Source organism: Passer domesticus, chromosome 4 (genome assembly GCF_036417665.1).
Source record: "Passer domesticus isolate bPasDom1 chromosome 4, bPasDom1.hap1, whole genome shotgun sequence".
Classification (NCBI taxonomy): domain Eukaryota; kingdom Metazoa; phylum Chordata; class Aves; order Passeriformes; family Passeridae; genus Passer; species Passer domesticus.
The window spans coordinates 16995626-17017049 of record NC_087477.1 but is presented as its reverse complement, the minus strand read 5'-3'; the positions used below and the strand labels follow the sequence as shown (position 1 = coordinate 17017049).

Sequence of the window (21424 nt, the reverse complement as noted above, 5' to 3'; positions counted from 1 at the left end):
GTTGAAATAAGCATTATAAAGTTGAGTAAAGAATATTTCCTATCCTCGTAGAGATTTTATTACAATTTATCAGAACAGTTTATTTTTAGGTCCAAAAAACATGAATATACTGCTGGCTACTACAAAAATAATATAATTTTAAATGTTAGATAGCAAAAGCAACCAGTATCATATACTGAAGTGTGTGATGGTTTTTTAGCTGTATGTTCTTAACTATCTCCAAGGAGCATAGCAGGGTGATTTTTTTGACATGTCTGGGGTGGGTTACTTTATTGTTGTTGTTGTTTGTCTTTTTGACATAAGTGAAAAGAATTGAGTTATATTAAAACCAAGCTTCCAATTGTTTGTTTTTCAGCTTTTTATATTTTTCCTTCTTCAATGTGGTCAGTAAAACTCAGGCAAAAAGAACAGTAGAAGGAAAATAAAACACTAAAAAAAATCCAAAACATAAAACCAAAAGCGAATATTTTTAATGGAGTTTTTGAGGGACAAGTCTGTTAAAATACAAAGAAGAAAATCCTTTGTGGGGGAAAAAAAGAGGATAATTTAACATATTTACATGTTTTGTATAGGATTTTTGCCAGAAATCTGTACTGCCAAGTTGCTACGTGTTTAGGGTTAATATCTGCTTTTGAGAAGAATATCTAGGTATGCGAGTCACAAAGTTGAGAGGAGAATGTTCTGTTTTTAAAAAAACTTTTCTAGGTAAGCTACAATACATAAGGATTAATCTTGCTGTATGTAATCGGCAACACCAGTTAAGCAGCTGAAGCTTTGATCTTGTTAATGGTGTCAACAGAACAAGGGATTGACAGGATCAATGAGGGAATTCAAACCTTCCTGGCAAACACAAGAAGCAGGTGCAGGAGGTTGAAGCCCAGCTCCAGGTGAGCATCTTTTCCATCTTGTCCTCCAAATAGGGAACTTTCCCTTTGGGCTAAAATGGCTGCTGACCTGAGCTGCTACAGAGCCAGCACCTGGCTTGGCAGTTCCAGGTCTTCCCTCAATAAGAGCTGCCCTGTTCATTCCCTGGAGGCCTGAGTTTCTCCCAGTCAGAGGTAATATGTTTCCCATTACTGGATTCATGAACTGTGTAATTGATTTTATATGCAAGGCAGACTTAACAGTATCTTACATATTTTTATTTAATCGTAGCTTTCTTAAAAAAAAAAAAAGGGAGGAAATCAAAACAAAGAGAAAGGGGGGAAAAAAGCAAACCAGCAAACCCTTTCTTCTTTGAGTCAAATTTTCTGTTGATAGTTTCCCACTTGGTATTACCTGGAGAAAATAGATCACCTGATTTTGAGAAGTGTTAAAGTGAAATTTGTTGGTCTAAAGGTAATTGTAAATTTTTTAGTGTTGTGTTTGTATGTTTGTTCATTAATCGTAATTTAATAAAATACGAACTTTTTCTTAGTAAGTGGTGCCTTGCAGAATAATATGAAAATCTAGAGATATTACTGTAAGAGTGTGTAGTCACTGCAATTTTAGAAGGTTGTGACTTTTGCCCCACGTTCTGTAATTTTCTGCAGATACCATTCCATTTGTTCTAATTTTTCCATTACCATTGGCTCTTCTTGGAGAGAGCTCCATCTCTGATGTTAGAACAGCAGCACTCTCACTAGTGCTTTTTGCTTTTCATTCCTTTTGCTTTTCATCCTGATCAGCTGTGTGGCCAAAAGGTGATACAAATCATTAAGATGATAAATATATTTTAATTTTCTAATGTTAGCTTTCTCATCTGTCTGTATGACTGTGAAAGACTTCATGCATTCTTTAATTTAAGCTATCAAGTCCTAAGTAGAAATCAGATGAAGGAGGGGATAATGTAAGTTAACCTCTGCTGGGCGTTTTGTGTTGCTTTAGGTTGCAGCCTTTAGTTCTCTGCATTTGTGTTAATAAGTACCAGTGCTTTTATTCTTACAAGACACCTGACTCTGTGTTTATTTTAATTTTGCAGTTTAAAAGGTAGCATAACAGTCCCTCTGAAGCACCACTTGGAGTGGAGGAGCTCAGTGTGCTGCTGTCAGGGTGTGGTCAGGGTACAGTAAAAGGTTTTCAGTTCAGTTACATACTTAATGCACTGAAGTGTTGAGATGATCTTCACGGTGAGATTTTAAATCTGCTTATTTGGGTTTTTTAGGCAAGTGTGAGCTCAGAAGTTGTGTTCTTCATGATGAATTCTGACAGCTGTATGTTCTGTGGTACATCAAGAAGATTGGAGAAATCTAAGTAATTTAAGTCACAGCTGAAGAGTTGTCACAGATAAAAGTTTGTTTACCTGGAAAATTATTAATTGAACATTTCAAACTGGGATGTCCAGTCTTTTATTTAATAGTTATTGCCTATTTAGTTCTTTTTATCTCCTGTCCCCTTCTCTTTGTAAGCTGTTCCTGACTCCGTGCAATGCTGTGGGCAGAGGCAGGCAGTGAACTAGCAGTGTTTGCAAAGTATTTGCTGCTCACTTTCCCTGAGCCCTGTTTGTTATGCTCAAGTAGCAGCCATGTCTTGGAGTTTGCTAACATCAGCTACCTCTCACCTTACAGCAGCAGAGGGATCAGAGCTGGCTGTGATATCCAAGCTGCCATCACCCTCCAGTGAGGAGGGAAACGAGGGAGAAACACCTGCCTGTGTCACAAGTGCAGGAGAGACTTGATGGTCCATTTGTCTCTGTGGACTACTCCAGCTGAGGTAGGCAGGAAAACATTCCTGGATGTCCGTCACTGCACTGTACCTGGACCTGGTACATCAGAAAAATCTAGGTAGTAATATGGAAAAAGAAAAACAAAACCACTTAGTATTTGATTCCTGGTGTTACTGTGTAGCCACGAGGTCTTTCCAACAACTATCCCAAGGAAACTTGGATTTAAGAATTATTGTTCAATTTAAGAAAGGAAAAAATAGTAAGAGTTGCCACCTAGGTTTTTGAAATGGTGTGATCCCACAAGGCTTTCACTGAGTGTTATATAGGTCAGATATATAAAAGGCTGGAATGGGAAGGCAAGATGACAGTTTCATAGGGCTCTGGGAGTCTGATTCTGTGTGTGCTCCTGGAAATTAGTAGAGTTTAACTTAATTTTGGCATTTTTCTCCATTATCTAGGTTTTCGTTAGCAGGATGTCCTGATAAGCAGGAACATGGTTCTGTATAAATACAGCCAGAAAATGTCCCACTTTGAATTCGATACTTTGTTCAAAAAAATTTAGAGCAACAATGAGACAAAATTGCAACCTTTTATTATTAAGTTATATATAAATTTACCATAAGACATCTTACATCACAAACAGATATGATCAGCTGTTCTTCAAATATCATTGGCCATGTGTTCATAGCCTTTATCTTTCAAATCTCTGAAGCAATGGAAGTGTCTCAGAATGTTTGTACAGCAGCAGCATCAGGTAGATGTAGCACGTAGTGAACTGGTTGTCAATTTTCCTAATTCCATTTGTTGCATGGTGAGGCAGCATGTTCTTGGCTGAGCAATAATCAAAGAGAGGTTGTTTTCATTTCTGTTTTTCTGTGAGAAGGGCATTCAGCAAAAAGAAACCAATAATAAAAGTTGTTTTGGGTTTGTGGATTCAGGGGGTTTTTTGGTTGTCCTACAGGGAAAAGACTATAAGCCCTTAAATCCACAAGTTCATTTCCAGTTTACCGGCTGTTCAAACAAAACTGGGAGGAAGTGCTAAACAGGTAAGGTTGCTGCTGGAGGAGAAACCTCCACTGCAGCATTATCCAGGTTTGGCACTAATTGTTGTGATCATTTCTTACTAATGTTGTAATCATTCTCTGTGTCATGCCTCAGACTTTAAAATGTTTGACAAACTTGATCTGCCAAATACAAGGTAGATCATAAATCCACTTAGCAGGACAAGAAGCACCAAAGTAGTTTCACAAAATGACATCTTGTTCTAAATGTTTTAAAGCATTTGAGTCCTTTTGTCTGGTATGTTCTTACTTTTTAACATAGGTCAGTTATACTGTGATAAAACTTGGAGGGTTTGGTCACTACAATACCTTCTGCATCTGTGTGCAATTTGTTCAGTTTCATAGTAGGTAAAGGGGGGATTAGCTCTGCTGAGATGAAATAATAAAAGCCCTTTTGGGCATGGAAGAAAAAAATTGTGATTACAGATCTCACTTTGTTTTCTTCCTTTATCATTCAGAACAAAATTATTAAAAACTTAGAATAATAAAACTGAGGGTTAAAATAGCAATTTAATCAGATTCTGTCTAGGAAATGCAGAAGGAGGATGAATTATTAAATTAAGAGTACACTAATCTTTACAAGATTGACATTTTTTGTGTTTATGGGAATTTGCTGTTTCAGCCAGGGCAGGTTGCTGCCTCCCCTTCTGAGCACAGAGTTTAGCTTGTAACTCAGTCCTGCCAGGTGACACTGACAGCTTATGCAGAAGACATTTTCTACTGTTTAGCTTTTGCAGAAGGAGAAGGTTGTTGTATTACTGGGTTATTCTGGGCACAGGGTGCCAAGGCCTGAACTTTCCTATCATTCCTTGTGACTTGAGCAGCCTTGAGCCCTGTAAAAACACCTTCTTAAAATCTCTTAAATCTCTTGCTATATTTTTGTTTGCTAAACTCACTCTGTATGTCTGAGAGAAAATCCTGCAGTTTTGAGTAACCTGACCCAAAAGTTTTCCTCAAATGACTGCAGTGGAAAGTTTCCTCTGCAGTAAGGGCAGTTGTTGGTAAGCCAGGCAGGTGAGGTTATCCCTTTCTAAACCATTTCCTCAGTCCAAAATACTTGTGTGGGATGACAGGGCTGGGCTTAGCTCTTCAATATAGAAAAAGACTCTCTGATCAGTTTGCTTGGAGCTACAAATGAGGCCAGGTGTACTAAACCAAACCTTCCGTAAATTCTTCTGCCCACACCTTTACAGTGCAGCAAAGGTGGCTGAAAGCAGTGATTCTTGTCCTTGCTCTCATATTTTTCATTAGCCTACAAATATAGTAAGGGTTGAATGTGGCTGTAGAATTCAGATGAGAACTGGAGCAGAAAAAGCTGTGAAATCAATGATATGAGCTTTGTTTGCTTATTTGTTTTCCTTGTTCTAAATATCAGTCTGTAGAAAGCCACCACAAAACTGGACATGACTCAGCCAGTCACTGTAGGGGTGGAAAATGGGGTTAAAATTCAGCTGTTCTCAGTCAGAGAGACAAATTGCTGATTGCTAAGCAAGTTTAATGATTTATTTTTAAACTTGAACAGTTAATAGCGTATTAGAAGTAAAAGGAAAAAAAAATATTGTTTTCCCTGGTGTAAATTAGTGCCTTTGCTTTGTATCAGAATGGTACCTCCCTGCTGTATATTTCAGTGGCACTAGAAATTATTTATCCCTTCAGTTGCAATTGTCTAATTCATCTTTTTTTGAATTAACAAGTCATATGAAGAATCATCCTACTTAGATTTCAGGCTAACAGCTACCAGCCATGGGATTGCTCAGTGCGGATGGTGGACAAAGTTATATTTTCTGAGTTGTATTAAATGTTACAAGGCAAGATTTTTCCAGAAACAGAAATTTAGTAGACAGTTTTGGAGCCCTTAGTTGTGATTGTAAATTGCTACTCTTGAGTATGGTACTGATCAAATGTTAAGTTTTTAGTCAGGTGAATAAATTTATTAAACCTAAGAAAGCCCTACCACATGTGTGTTCCCTGGCAGACTTATTTCATAATTGCTGGTAACTTCCCTTGTGAATATAAAAACCCAGTCAGTAGCTAATTCTGTAATTACAAATTTCCTGAGATTAGCTCTGCTGTTTCCTAAATTAGAGTCTGGCAAGGTCTGCTCAGGATATGGGCTACTGTCATGTTGTCCGTGTTGGCCATCTTATCCCCTCTGTCAGTAGAGGATAAACATGTAAGTGTTTTGCTTCTAAAGGTATTTTCAGAAATATAAAAACAACTTCTGGATGTGCTTACTCTGAAAGAATCTGGAGCTGCATATTTGCTGTGCACTCAAAGTGGCTGTGGCATTTGCATTTGCTTTTTCTGAAAGCAGATTCTGGCTGGACAAACTGCTTTCACCATCTCTTTTTCTGCTAGGTGTTCCTCATGTCATGTTTTGAGAAGCCCCAGACATAAAGAACAATATTTTCTAGAAACCAAGCAAAATAGGTCACAGATGAATCCTTGGGTCTGTGTTTCACTTCAGACTTACCTTAGGTGAATCCACAGCTGCTGTAGATTTTGGCAATACATCCTCTGAGAAAAGGAAGAATGTTTTCTTGTTCTCATCTTGTACTTGCATAGCTTTGCTGTGGGAAGTTGATTTATACTCATGTAGGAAGAAGAAATTATTACAGTAAATTAATGTGCCAGAGTTATGGAGCTCAGTGTTTACAGTAGGCACAAGCAGTGTATTAAAGTTAACAAGTTTACATGTGTAGCATGCATGCACATACACAGATCAAACCATGTACACTGTAGGGAAGAGTTGCTGTGAATGTGAACTAATTTTTAATAATGACTGAACAAGGCTTAATCATGTGGTCTTTATAATTATCTGTAGAACCAAAGCCAGTTTCAGAACAAATGAAGAATTGCCTGAACCTGGTTAACAGGATTCATATTTTCAGTGTGTGGCAAGGTTATGTTTTTAAGTAAAGGTAATTAGGAGTCTAAAGGCATTATTAATAAAATTCCCCCTATCAAATGGTCAAATTCTTCTTAAACCACAGAGCCAAGACAAATATTTCAGAACACTGGGCAGGGTTTTGAGGCTTCTTTTGATCTGCTGTCTTGGTGTGTCTTCAGTTTACCTCTGTGTCTGCCCTCTTGTGGATTTTATATGCATTAAATACTGTAGATTTAAATTATCCAGGTTTTAAGACAACAAGTCTTTGTGATGATCTGGTGACTAATTTGCATTATCTAGAATAGGAAGGGGTGTATATGTTCTAGGATTCCTCTTCATTTCTTCTGAATGCATTATTTGACTAAAAGAATTGTTCTGCCTACTCTCTGGTTTGGGAAGTTCTTTTGTTCTGTTTTTGAACCATATTTGTCCAGCTTTTGTTGTCATTTCTCACCCCCTACTGTCACACAATTGCTCTTCAAATCTGTCTCAGGGAACAGTGAATTGAAAGGTAATGACAAGGCATACGAAATACCACTGATACTGTCAAAGCTTTGGGAACTTTTTCTCATGTCATAAGATAGACAGGCAAGAGCCTTCTACAACATAACACTTTGCCAATCCCACCTATAATTTCTATCTAAAAAATTGCTGTGTGTGCAATAGTAGTAAATTGCTTTAAACTTAGAGGCCAAGGATCACTCCTGTGCTGAATGCATCCAAGAGGATTAGGTAGGTGAGCCTGCAAGATAGAATATAATAAATAATGCAGAATGTTGTTAATGTTTTTAAACCAATGCAGCTTTGAATTTTGCTACAGAAATAGAAGGAGGTGGTGTTTGATGCTCATGGTGTGCAACAGAGAAACTCAGCTAATGTAAAATGAATGACCTACCAGGCAGTATCATTGTGTCAAGACAAAATATTTTAGAGAGCCTCATAGATTATATCTTATAAAGGATAACAGGCAAAGGACAAGAAAGGAGAAATGTACACTATGGGGACAAAGTCAGGAATGGAACATAAATGTGAAAAGTGAGTTCTTGAGCAGAAATTGGAAATAGTTGCTGGTTTCTCACTGTCCAAGGTGCTGATGGCACCTGGGAGACAGAGACAAGCTTTGCACCACAAAGGTAGGGACCTGCCTTCTAGGACTACTAAATCCCAGATCAAGGCAGATCTCACAAGCATGTTTTGTTCTGTTCTGCACGATACATGGGATGAGGAGCTGTCAGAGCCTGTCCTGCTGATAGTGCTGATACTGTGATAGCCACCATGGAGTCACGGTTAGAGCCATCACAGAAGCATGGCCAGCTGTATTTTGGCATGAGTCTTCCCCTGTATTAACATTGTTCCTCTGTGTTTACGTGTGAATGCTTTGCATGATGTTTTAGAAGATTTTTTTTGCCATTTAATTTTGCGCAAGTAGTAAAGATATTCAAAGTGTATGAAAATTCATTTCTGGATGATTACTTTGAGCTTTAACCTCACGTAGGCCTGGTTGGTAATCTCTGTGATTTTCTTGTTTTCTCTGTGTTCACTTTGGTGTTGCAGAATTGCAGCAGAGGCTTTAGAGGTCACTTTGGTGAAGGTGGTGCTGTTACAAATAGTGAAACAACAAATAGAAACTGAGAGAGATAAAGGCACTGAAGTAAATTTATGCAATTTCTTTGGCAGAGGTCACATAGACCACACCTCCTGGACCCAGGAAGTTGCTGTTGTTGTGCTGTGACACATATTGAAATAAAATTTCAAAGCACGTCCATCTCTACACATGAAAATGATCACATAAATTATAAATGATATTTTGATAATTAATTCTTTGTTATAACCATAACTTTCTGTGTTACCCAATACTATCCTGCTGTTTTGTTCTTTAGTATGTGTATGGAATTATTTATTCCCTGCCTGGCACACATGTGTGTGTGTTTGCTAAGACTCCAAGGAAACATTTAAATGCATGTTAGACTACTATGAAAGTCCATAGAATGCACATGATTTTTAGAAAATAAGGCATAGGCCTTACTGATAAATAGGAAAGTAAGGATGTGAGAAGTTTAAGGCTGTTTTTGATGTTCTTGCTAAATAACAACTTACTTTGTAAATATTTTGGGGGTTTTTGTAAAGTGCTATTTATTCTGAATTAGTGATAAAAACTTTTCCACATATTTTAATACTGACAACAAATTCCCTTATTCTGCCAATATGACATTCTCATTTTGCTGAAGAAACATAGCCTGTTGCTGTTTTTTGCATCTCAGTTTTCAGTTCTACTAAATCTTTCAGTCACTTCTCTTTACATCTCTGTTTTCAGCACATTTAGGTAATCTGTAGGGTTTTAAGTTGTTTTAGCTTGGGTCCATTGTGAGACATTAATACAGCCTTGACAAGGTCCGTGGTGTGGAACGTTCTGGTCTCTAGCACCAGTAAGAACAGATGGGGCAGCAGAGCCCTGTCTGACGTAAGGCGTGCAAAAATGTGGAGCTCGCCAATTAATCACTGCACGCTGCTGACAAATAAGTGACAGTAATTGATGCAGCCCTTTGAGAGACAATCTGGAACTACTGCAGCCTGGGAAAGCTCATTCATTTCTTTTCCTTTCCTGAGCTAGTGGTGAATAACTGCCCTTAATTGCTGCCCAGTGTTGCTTTATAGGGTGACAGTGTCAGTGACAAGCCAGGAAGTCGGAGTCTCGTTGGAGCATTATCTGGCTAAGTCTTGTCTGCATTCTGCTTCTGCAACTATTGATGTTTTCTTCTCACTGTATTGGCTGCCAGAGGGCTTATGCACATACACCTAAAGTGCATTTGAGTACTTAGAGGTGTTCTGTTAGGTTTTCTGCTTGACAGTCTCACTGTCAAAATGTTTTCATTATTTATGTTACACTCGTAGGCTGGAGTGTTAGGGTTTCTAAGATGCCCAGTAGATTCCAGTAATAAAATCTGTGTGTTCTGACTAAATCTGATTTGCACTCTGTGCTTTGTTTTAGGTGAATTTATCTGACTTAGAGGAAAGCCAGAAAGTCTTATAGCTGTAAGAAAATGTGTAACTGTTTTAACAGGCAGTGTGCCAGACCAAGGCAACAGATATTCAAACCACTGTCTGCTGCTAAGGTCCTGCTTGCAGAGTATGCCTTTTCTTGACAGCAGGGCGGGAAGTCCAGGCTCAGTCCAGAATACCAGAACAAAGAGATTTCTGCTGAATTTTCTCTCCAGTAGGCAGTGGCTGCTTCCATCACATTGAGCAAACTTTTCTTCCAGAACAATTGCCTGCCTCGGTTATTATTGGAGCAAGGCCAAAATATTTCACTTTGGTGCAATAATATTGCTACAGCAAAAAGAGCTGCTGAGCAGAACCTGCTAGGACTGTCACATTTGTGGGTAGGGCCACCTCCCACCTGGTCGTGATTTAGATCTGCTGCCATTTCCTTGTAATTTTTGAGCTGGTTCAGATAGTTTCACGTCCCTGTTACTCCTGAAGAAGTCCTCTGTTTTCTTGTCTTGCTTTCTCACCTCTCCACTGCTGCAGAAGAACAGGTGTCCCCATCTGAGAAAAGGAGGAGGTTAATTGCTCCCACTTTTTGTACTGGGGAACTAAAGCACAAGGCAGTTAACTGCCCTGTTTGCTAATAATCCAAGCATTGGCATCTTGCATTGAGTGAAACAGGAGCTGCAGAAACTTAGGGTCTCTGTGAGCCAAGCTGGTTACATCTGATTTGCCCAAACCTCTGTAGTGATTCAGTGGCAGAACAGAAATAGCTAAGTAAGTGTACAAGTGAGGGGGGGAACAGAGAAGAGCTGCTAATGGATCGTGTGTTTCCTTTCACTAGAATCCTTCACAGTGGCTCTGGCAATTTAGATCTTCCTAGCCAAGAACTGCACTTCCTCTGTGGCCACAAATGACAGATTGTTTTTTCATACTTGCATTTAGCCATATTTGTTTTCTGAACACAAATTTGCCCCATTTGGGGAGGCTTAATTGTTTCTTCACAGCACTCTTGTTGCTGGATAACTGGTGAGAGTGTGCTACCAGCATTGTGCAAGAATGTTGTTGTTCTCTGGCAGAAATAGTTAAAATGTGGGGCTCTGCAGGGTAGGGTGTATAAACTGAGGAGAGAATATCTCAGAGTCTAGGTGTATGGCAAATAAGATGCAGAATGAGCTATACTTTCATCTAAGTTGAGGTGTTTTTTCACGTGAAATAGAGGAAAATGGAGTTTTAGCCATTGCAAAAGTCCTGGCAAATGTCAGAAGTGTTTCCTTGGGCTATTTTACCGTTGTGTTCTCAATTTCCCTGAATCTTTTATTTTAGTAGAATTCTTGGAGTACATTAGGTCTTATACAAAATCTGTTTTCCCTCTTAGCTTTTTTCCCCCTCTTTGCCTTTTCCCTTCATGTTATTGTTGCTGTTCCAGGTCACCTTCTCAACCTTTCCTTTCCTGTTCATCTTTCTCTGTGTTTAGATCTGTCTCCAAGAAATCTGGAAAGATGCATCCATCCACTTGCAGAACAACAAATGTGCAAAATGAGTGGTGTATTCCCTGCTGATTTCACAACTTGAACCCATGCCTTTCCCAGTGTTTCCACAGCCTTTCTCCGTAGGCACCTGCCAGATCTTGATCCCTGCTCAAGCTCTCCCTGCAGTGGCTGTGCACTGCTGTGGATTTCTAAGATAAAATGGGACCTAGTAAAATGCATGTGCAAGTGGTAGAAGCTGGAATGGGGTTTTTCTAACATAGGTAATTATGCAGAGTTCAAGATCCCTAGAAAAGCTGTGTTCTGGTATGTTTGACACAACCTCTGCAATGTGTTTTTAACTTTGATGCGATGTAGCTGTTACTATCACCTGCAGTGAAATATACCTGTTTTACTGAGCTGCTCAGTTAGGGGGTGTTTCAGTCACCTTTTTCTAGCCTTTTCAGAGCTGCCTGAATAGAGGTCAGCCAGCATAGTTAGGTTCATTCAGAAGAGCATTTGAGACTGGCTGCTTGTGATTTGTGTCCAAGCAGGAACTGGGAAGATAAATACCAGGATACTTGGTTTCTTACTACACTTGCAGTTATCCAGTATTTCAGTACTTCCAAAAGAAGGAGCCAAATGGCACCCACAAGTGTTGGTGAGAGAAGGAGACATTGTGTTGAATGAGAAGGTATAATATCCCTCTGGAATTGCTTCCCTGCTGCCCACTTTACCCAGCCAAGAGGAGCCCACTGTCTGGAAATCTCTGTGGAAAATTTATTGAAGGTTAGTGAGGTTGTGGTTTCTTTGCAGTTGTTTTCCTTAAAAAAAACCCAACCAACCAAACCTAAAAAAAACAACAACAACAAAAAAACACACAAACCAAAAAAACCCAAAAAAACAAAAACCAAACAAAATCAACCAAAAAAAACCAAAACCCAAGCCCAAACCTAATTGCTTATTACTGCTACTTTTAATTGCTTATTACTGATACTTTATTGATTCTGTCTTGTGCTGGATTTTCCCTAATGCGTCTCCAGTTTGCATAAATGGTGCTTGTCTGGGTGTCAGAGTCTGCATTTGAGGGAGGCATTGGGTGGATTTTTGTGCATGTTTTTCTATTTGGTAAAGTTACTACATAAACTGTAATAAAATAATTGGTCTGAAAACCCTGTTTTCAGCTTGGAATATTGTTTGGGTGTTACCTGTGTTGTCAGCATTTTCTTGCTAGTTTGTACCTAAAACTGTGGTTCTGCATAAAATGTGATTTTTTTTTTCTTAATATGATAATAGTTCTTTACTATGCTAAAAGATTTTCATTTGGGAAAATGTATTTGCTGAAAGATTTTTGAAATGAAACCTCAGTGGCCAATTAGAAATGTTACTCTAAGAATTACAATTTTATTTGATGTGTGCACTGTGGTCTTCTGCTTGTTGTTTCTCACAGCCTGGGATACTATGTCACTTTCTAGTGTAACTAGTTAGTTATTCCGAACTAGTGAGCTTACAGTTTAGATAAATAGTTAAGAGAAATAAAGGCAAATACTATTTCTGGTTTGTGGTTGATAAATGACAACTGAAATGATGAATTGGCCTGGCCATGCTCTGAAGTCTGTGGCAAAGTTAGAATTTGAAACTCTTCTGAGTCAGATGTTAGATCAGACTCTGACTGAGAAGAGTTTCAGCTGCACAAAATGGGGGTTTTTATATGGAGTAGTTTGAACGTCACCTAACAAACCAAGTTCTCTTCTTGTTTTGACATGAACAACTGAGATTTCCTCTTTTGCTGGCAGACTTCATTAACTATGTGGCTTTTTTAATCACCAGGCAGTCACCCAAAATAGCCTGTAACATTGCTGGAGTGTCCTTAGTGGTAGGAAGCATGACCTGCTCTCTGATACTGGGCCATCCAAAAGAATGTAGTAAATTTTAATGTGATTGTAACTTGGCCACCATTTACATAAAAGACAACAATGATCTTCTTGTTATGGAGATCATTAATGAAACATCAGCACTGGTCTGCAAATGTGCTACCATGTTGTGATCCAGCTGAAAAAACAGCCTTGTGTAACTTGAGGACGTTGCATAACACAGGAAGAGGAAAAACAAACTAAATTTCCAATGGTTGTTTATATTTTAACTAGATCCCAGTGAAAAGTCTACAGTGAGTAGCTTTTTGAGTAATTTGACTTTGTGTCCTCTGAAGGAATATCTGGGAAGCTGAATGTGTTCTGTTTAGGGCTGGTATTTGTGGTTGCATTTCTCAGTGTGTTAATCTGATGTTAAAAAACCAAACACTGACTTCCACATAAGTCCTGTGGCACCATTTGTGTTTCTGAGTGGAGAAGGGGATCAGTGCTCTGCTCTGGGGCTTGTGGGTGATTCAAAATCCATCTTCCTTGTGCAGTCAGGCATGTAAGTTGGAAATTTGCTTACCAGTTGGTATCTAGAAAGATCAAAGCAGTAAGTCACATCTTGTGATAGGCAAACTCATTCTGGTGAACAAATGGGAACATAATTATTTACAGAACTTGCATGGTATTTTTATCAAACTATAGTTTCAATGCCAGTACATTCAAAACAAACTCCTTTCCCTTCAACGGTGTTCTTCAGTTTTATCTCACTGTAGAAAGGCAAAAGTTGCAAAACTCAGCAAGATTTCAGGAGCATGCAGCCAGGCAGGAAACTCTGCAGCTATTTCTTGTAAGTTCTGCCATTTTTCAAGTGTTAAATTCCCCTGCGGATTGTGAGTGATTTGATCAAAGTGTGAAATGTTTGTTAACTGTTTTAAAAGTCCTCTGCTCTTTTTAAACTGAGATTTCTTGAGGAAGTTTATCTTGTTAGAAAGTTTTTGAAGGAAATTGCATCCAGGTAAAAATTGAATTTAGAAAACTGAACCGCAGAATGAAGCTCTCAACCCTTGCTGTGGATGGTGTGCAAACTAACATATTCATGGAGTTCAAGAGACTTATGTTGACTTTTTATTAGCAGGAGATCTGTTTCTGTGGCCCAGCAGAAGGGACACAGACATTGTTGACCCAAAAAAGATTTCTCAGCATCACTCAGCAGATTGATATTGCCCTATATGTGAATTATTGATGGATGGAACAGCCACACCATGATTTGTGTTTCATGATATTAGCTGAAGAGGAAGGGAGGGTGCTATGCTGGCTTGTTTCAGTAAATAGTGTGCAGATGGAAGCTTTAAATTTCTTATGAACTGAACAGAACGGCAGGGCACACACTCATTAGAGTTTCTTGTATTATCATTAAAATTAATGTCCCTGTCATGTTCAGTGGAGATGTTCTTTAGTTTGGTGACCCTTCAGTGGGTGAGTGAGAGATGCAGAAGCTCTGAATCCTTTCAGACATGGCTTGACTTGGGTATTTTGTGCCAGCAGGATCTCAGGGTAGATGGTGAGAAAGCACTTGACAATGGATATAACTGCTGTATACCACAGGGCTAAAGCAACACTCTCAGCCTATAATATCTGCTCAAATAAACTGTGTAGTGTTAAATTTGCAGTAAGTATTGTGGCTTATTTGATCAATAGAGCTGTCCCATCTCTCCCATCCCTGTGCCCCAAGCCACAGATGCAGCAGTGGCTTTTCAATTGACTGAGGACACCACATAATTAATGGTTTCTTAGAGATTATTATTTGGATTTGGTTTAACTTGGGATCTGGTGATGTTTTTGTAATTATTTTTTCCTTTATTTTATTTTCCCCATATGAGAATAATCTGCTTTTGATATATATTGTTACCCTTAGATTTAAAATATGTGACAATATGCAAACTGTATTTCAACTGGTGCAGCACTGGCCAGGTTCCAGCCTGGGTTAGATTTACAGGATAACAGTGTATTGTATTGTTTTGTGTCAGATTCTTGGAGTGACACGACACTTAGTTAATTTTCACACCACCACCACCCATCTTTCTATATATAAAACAAATGTTACAAAACTCAGCAAATAGGTGAAAGCTGCATGCTTCTTTTAAAGGGCTGATTGTTTCGAGGAAGATACTTGATCTACAGATTTGCTGAGACTGACCCTGAGTGTGTGTGTTTCATTATCTTATTTGTCTTCTACATTTCAGTAAAGCCTGGAGGTCCTTGGCAGCTGAGCTAAGGGCTCTACACACATAATAAGACAAGTGGTCTTCTCTGCTGTTCAAGAAGAGAGAAACAAGAGCTGGAAACCAAGAACAATTGTATAAAGCACAGCATGTGCTTGGTAAACATACTTTTTTGTTTTTGTTTTTGTTTTTTTTTTTTTACTTTTCTAGCATACACGTTATATAGACTGAGCTTTACCCTCTGGTTGTCCTATTTTGCAGAGCAATGGCCTGGAATAAAAAAGTTGTTTACAGTTTGGGGATGTGCCACACTGAGGAGAGAGAAAAAGGGAGGCAGGTTCATCAGTTCCTTTAAAGTGTGTTTTGTGGTTGTTTATCCCTGGAAAAGCTGATTTTATAACCTAAGGCTCTGAATCCCAAAGTGGCAAAGGAAGGACCCCCGGGTTTCTTTATGAACTTCTGTTTCTGACATTGCAGCAAAGGCTGTCTTAACAATCAGATGGGACAATCTTCAGGTTAAAAAGAGGTTTTGTGCTGCACTTTCTGTTTAGTTTGCTTTTTGTCTGCTCCTCAGTTCATTCTCTTAGAGTTTCCAAATCTGCACAAGAAAGCAAAATATTAGATGATTGCTACAGTGGGAAGTAACATATCAGAAATCTAAAACAAAAAAGGCAGCATAGTTTGTTTATCCTCTAATTAAAGGTAGATTTTTCTTTAAAATAAATAAAAAAAAATCTTGTTTGTATACTGCTAAATACCCTAAATCCTGAAGTTCAGTGGGAATACTTTGGAAACAGCTATGATCTAGAACTCTGAAGAATTTACTGTGGCTACTTGATTCTGTGATCTGTCAAAGCCACGCTGCAGTAATTGAAGCTGAAGCTGCTCAGCCACTGGAACTGCATAAGACAACAGGGGTCAATGTATTTCAACAGAGAAAAAGGGTTTGATCAAAGTTCCATGCGTTATCAGAAGTAATTCCCTCTTGTAACAGGAGGCTTCATGCTGATACACATGTTTTTAACAGATACCATAGCCTATTTTCTATTATTTTTGCAAGAGGATGTACTTCTGTTCAACAGCCCATCCTTTAGTAGAAGTAAGTTCAAAGAAATGTCGAGCAAATGTCGCTAATCCTTTTGAATTAGCGGTGCAAGTTCATGAGGTCACTTGTTACAGTGAGGTAATACACAGAAAACCTCTAACAACTGAACATGTGTTGCATGTAAAGCCAGAAGCAAAGAAAACTGGAACCCTGACATGAGATTGAGCAGCGTGTAGTCTGCATCCACATCAAAGCTCTCACATGCCTTCCGCCCAGACAAGGACGTGGAGCTGGTAATGTCTCTTTTTTTCTGGCTGTAGCCTCAAACATCAGCCTCTTGGAATCAACATACTCAACTTGAGCCTCTGAAAGTGGGTCCAGACTTGAGGAAATTAGGTATTAATGGCACTGTTGCAAATAAGTGGATGTAGTTTACTTTCTGGTTTACTTCCTTTATCAGATTTATTGCATTTGTGCATGTGGTGGTAGGCATTTAATGAAATCATGTTTAGAATACCATTCAGAATTTTTCTGTTGTTTTCCTCCTGAATGGTATCAGGGGTTGCATGCAAGAGTTCTGATGCCTTTTGCAGTTATATTAAAATGCACAGAGTCATTGTACATTAGTTAAAACTACTAGAGATCAGCATGCTCTGAGTTTGTCATCTCTTCTCTTGAAGAAAGCAGACTGCCTACCCATTGAGCCTTGCTGCTTGATGACATTCACCCCTCCAGATTTTTTGCTTGGGTTTCTTTATAGGCCTGCACTCAAAGTTAGGACAAAAGTAACTGGAAAAGGAGTGCAAAGACCTCTGAGTTTGCTCTGACTTAGAACAGCCATAGCATGCAACTCAGTACTGTGTAGATGAAGTAGCACTGATCCCTGGAGGATCAAAGCCCAGCTCTTGGCCTGAGTTAGCAATCCCACTGCTCAGACCTTAAACTGGGTGGGAACAGGCTGTGCAGTTTAAACTGCTGTGGTTTTCAGGTTTGAAGGTAATTCAGTGCATCATCACTTTGGGTGTTTGCTTTGGAGTCCAGTCTGGAACATAAATCCCTCTGGGATTTCCTTGGAGAGGGGACAAAACATTATCCTCTCCCCAAAATGAAATGAGATTCCATGGACTCTCGGATAGCTCCTGTTGTCTGAGTGCCAGTGCAGCACGGCACGGCTGATTCATTGCTTGCCTGTGCTGGATGTAACTGTTTTATACTGCTGCAAAATGAGTGTACAACTCATGGCTTACACTGGGAGGTGTTTAATTGCACCTCACTGCTGGATTTATGGCTCTAAGTGCCTGAGTTTAGTGGAGCTTCCACTGCAGAGCAGCAATGGAAAACTTTTGGGAATTTATGGCATATAGATGTGCAATGCCTGCTTTCTCAGATGCAACTGGCAGCTTAACTGAAGGCCTTTGTTACAATATTGTTTGCAATTTGATTTATTGTTTGTAATTTGATTTATTTTGACTATCAGCTGTTGTGAGCTCTTAGAAAATCATTCTGAACTAACTCAGGAACTAAGTCTTTTGATATCTTCAAGACATTAGTGTTGTTCTCTGTCGTTGGAAAGAAAAGAGAGAAATTCTTTGTGTTCACTGGAATGAGTTTTTTCCAAGTGCAGGAAGAGCACAGTGTCTCCAAAATGGCTGAGTGTTGCTGTAATAGAACGTGTTAGGAGAGCAGAGCATCAGCTGCCCCTAAGTACATCAGTGGGAATTAGGTGGCTGTGGAGTCAGTAAGATTAAAATTCAGAAGCAGATGCCAGCATTGGCATAGAATGATTTCTGCTCTTGGAGCCTTCATGCAAAGTGCACAATATTCCTCCTCTCTAATCAGAAGCAGATCTTCCCCACCCAGCTGTCCTCCTTACTCTTGCACATTCTTCCATGAGTAGTGTGGGCCAGGCAGTGAAAACTTCATTTCCCATAATAACTTAAAGGAAATCTGTAGGATTATCACCACCTGTTACCACTGTGCAGAACTCAGATGCTGCTTCATGCTGCAAGGTGAGGTGGAAAGTAGATGCAAATGTGAATTACAATAGGTGGAGCAGATGCCTGGGAATGAGAGCCTTCCTGGCAGGATTGCTTTTGCCTCAGGATCCCTGTCTGGATATTTCAGGACTCTACACTTCAGTCCATATTCTCTGTCTGTTTTTCTCCTTCATCTCTTTGTACCTCCTCTGGTCAGATTGTTCCCATAACAAAAACCAGCTAGCAAAGAAGATTAATTTCTTGTAACAGACCCGACGCTGCAGCCCCTGCTACTGGCAAGTTGTGCACTGTGGGTGGGATTTGGTTTCCTGAGCATTTATCCCTGCTGTGCTCTGGAAGATGCCCCAGGACAACTCCCTTGGGGCCTGCATTTGCCCAGAAGGGCACGAGGTCCTGGCTCATTTGTCAGCCTCATGGAGACAAGGAGACATGGCCCGGGGCAGCCAAAATGCCACGGCACCCCCCTGTTTACACAACTGAGTGCTGCCCACAGTGCGCCCTTGCACTCTGTGCAAAGGTTGAGAGAAAGTTTCCTGATGAGGTTTGTTTTTGGACAGAAAACTTGGGGTTTTATGTATTCCTTTGTGTGATACGTGCCTTTGCTGCAGGCAGAATTCCCAATTCAACCTCGGTTGTTCAGCTCACAGCACGAACACAGCCTGCCAGAGGGAAAGAAACGTTTTCCAAGCAATTCCGCAGCAGCAGCAGCTTACAGCAGTGACTCCCGTGCTCTGTTGTACATTATCACCACTTAGGAAGCCTTGCTTTTCTAATGGAATATTGTGCTGTTTGGAGGATGGTTTCCTCTGTTTGTGTGAATCCTACTTTTTTTGCCAGAAAAAAAAGAAAACAGGAACAATTAGTGGAAAAAACGGGCAATAGCAGGAATGTTTGTCTTTCTGGCATAATGCTAAATTCTTGTTATAAGAGTTCATTTGAAGATTTAATAACTGTGTCTTGTTTGGTGATCTGAGAGCAAGTAATGAGAAGGTAAAGAAGATTTGAATGTTTTCAAACCAAAGAAAATATATTCCTGGAAGAATATGGATTAAAGTGCTATTGTGGCTCCTTTTTGTTCTGTGCATTGCCTTGTGCAGTCTTTGTGGAGGGTGCATAAGGATTTATTTAGAGATGCTGCCCTCAGTCTTGTGATCATCTCTCCATGGGGCAGAGGTCGGTCTCTGTATCATTTTTGCTGGGTGGGGATCTTAATTTGGAAAATATCTGGCTAACAGACTGCTTATAGGTTTCTGATCTTTATTAATGTGATTATGGTGGCTTGTGCTTCCCTCCTGTTGCTGAGGAGGGGATTTTCAAAAGTGCTCTCATGGCCAGAGCCAGTTCCTGTGAAGGACATCAGGGAGACTCTCCTGGCTGTAATGGAGGTTGAGGTTTGGTGGTAATAATACTAATATCTTCTAAAAATTCTTGTTGGTAATTTTGTAGACAGCAGGTGGAACGGTTGAAATACTTGGTGCACAGGCAGCTTGTCAGGAACTACTAAGGAAATGTGTGTGTGGGAATTCTACATGGAGAAATGTAGTTACTGGTGTCTGCTGACCAAAAACATTGTTTGACAATTGGTGTTGCAAGAATGGAGGGAAAAAGGAAAAAAAAAGGGTAAAATATAAGATATATGGTAAGAACACAGATGCTGATCTCCAAAAAACAGGTGAAAATGTCTCTGTTTTGTTACCTGTCTACAGGTATTCTTGATTTCAGTACTCTCTTGTCATTATCCTATTATAATTCTGCATCTTTTGCCTTTTTTTTAGTCCACCATATGCTTAATCAGCATTGTGCATGATTGAAAAATATTGATGTACTTTATACAATATATGAATGAAGAATGTTCACCAAAGTGAACTAGAACAGATAAGGTACAGAAAAACCCTGAAAACATATTTATGATTCCTCTCAGTCCTGTCATGTTAGCTATGACATTGATTGTAGCTGTTCTGCTTACCTGAAGATCACATTAGCAGTATTTTATCTGTTGCATAAAGCAGAATATGGACATAATATGTATAAGTAGTGCCTGTCTCCATGGAGAAGTTAAAAGGAGAGGAAGCAGACATCCTTGAGGCACTCATGGTTTTGTTGAAAGGCACAGGATTTATGTCCACCTCTTCTACCAGGGCACTGTATTTCAAGCTTTATGGATGCTGTCAGTCCCAGGCATCATTTGCTGGAGAACTGCTACAAGATGTTGTAAGGACTGTTCAGTGGTTTTGTGCAAACCTGTGAGAAGATTCTGCAGAGCGTTCAGATGATCAGAGCTCAGGCATTAACTGCATTATTCCTTGAACAATGCTTTTAGCACCCGACTTAGAAACCCATTTGACCTTCCTGTACATGGATGCAAATCTGCGGTGCAGTCTTACAGCCCTGAGCTTTTGCTACCTTTTCAGTTTCAGCTAGGAAAGCTATTAGTTGGAAATCCTTGATATGGTTTCCTATTTTGGGGATTAGTGTAATCAGGTGAGTTTTCTAATTGGCTTGGACAGTGCCAGTGTTGAAACATTTCTCCTACAGCTTTCCAGTATCATCAGTATTTATCAGTCATTGTTCCTCATTAACAGAATATTCCATTTCTAGATTATCTGAGTTTTTACTAGGTTCTCTGCATACATAACAATGCATATCTCAGCTGTTTCCTCCATGTTACTTTGTTAGAAAAATGGGACATTTATCGGTCTATAGTGATACAGTTCCTAGTAAAAGGATCAAAGGAGGAGTTTTGCTTTTTTTCAGCATTGAGCCTGCAGATGTTTTTATTAATCAAGTTAATCTTCCAGGAACATTTTTTGTCTTTATCTGCTGTCTTGAAAGGGAAGAAAAAGTGATACTGAGTTTCAGATTTGCTCAGTCACATCTATCCTGTATAACATTTCTGTGCTTGACTGGAAGTTGCTGTGACAAATGTGAATAAAAGAGGGAGAGATAATAACTACTTTGCCATACTGAAAAATGTAATTGTAGAGTCAGTGCTACTGTCTAAATAACCTGAAAGAGAGCCAAAAACTCTGCTAGTGTTGCACAGTTTGGCTCTGGATGCCAAAATTGAATTTGATCTTCTCTGTTGGTATTCTAGTGTAATTTTCTAATCCTGTCTTATTCCAGAGAGAACTGTGGCATTTTGATTTATTTTTCCTCTACAATCTACATTGCCCTAAGCTAAGCAGAGGGTTTCTGGAGAAGAATGCAAGACCCTTGTCACAGGGCAGTGTTCCAAAGTCCTAAACTGGTGCC

General features: G+C 39.4%; 1 protein-coding gene across 1 annotated transcript in view; it reads left to right on the top strand.

Moving 5' to 3' along the window:
* PRDM5 (PR/SET domain 5) overlaps positions 1-21424 on the top strand; it is a 169569-nt gene that overhangs the window by 59326 nt on the left and 88819 nt on the right. Inside the window, exons 18-20 of the mRNA XM_064416379.1 lie at positions 706-887; positions 1961-2691; positions 15152-15288. The gene's annotated coding sequence lies outside the window, so the exon portion shown is untranslated. The remainder of the gene's footprint in view (positions 1-705; positions 888-1960; positions 2692-15151; positions 15289-21424) is intronic.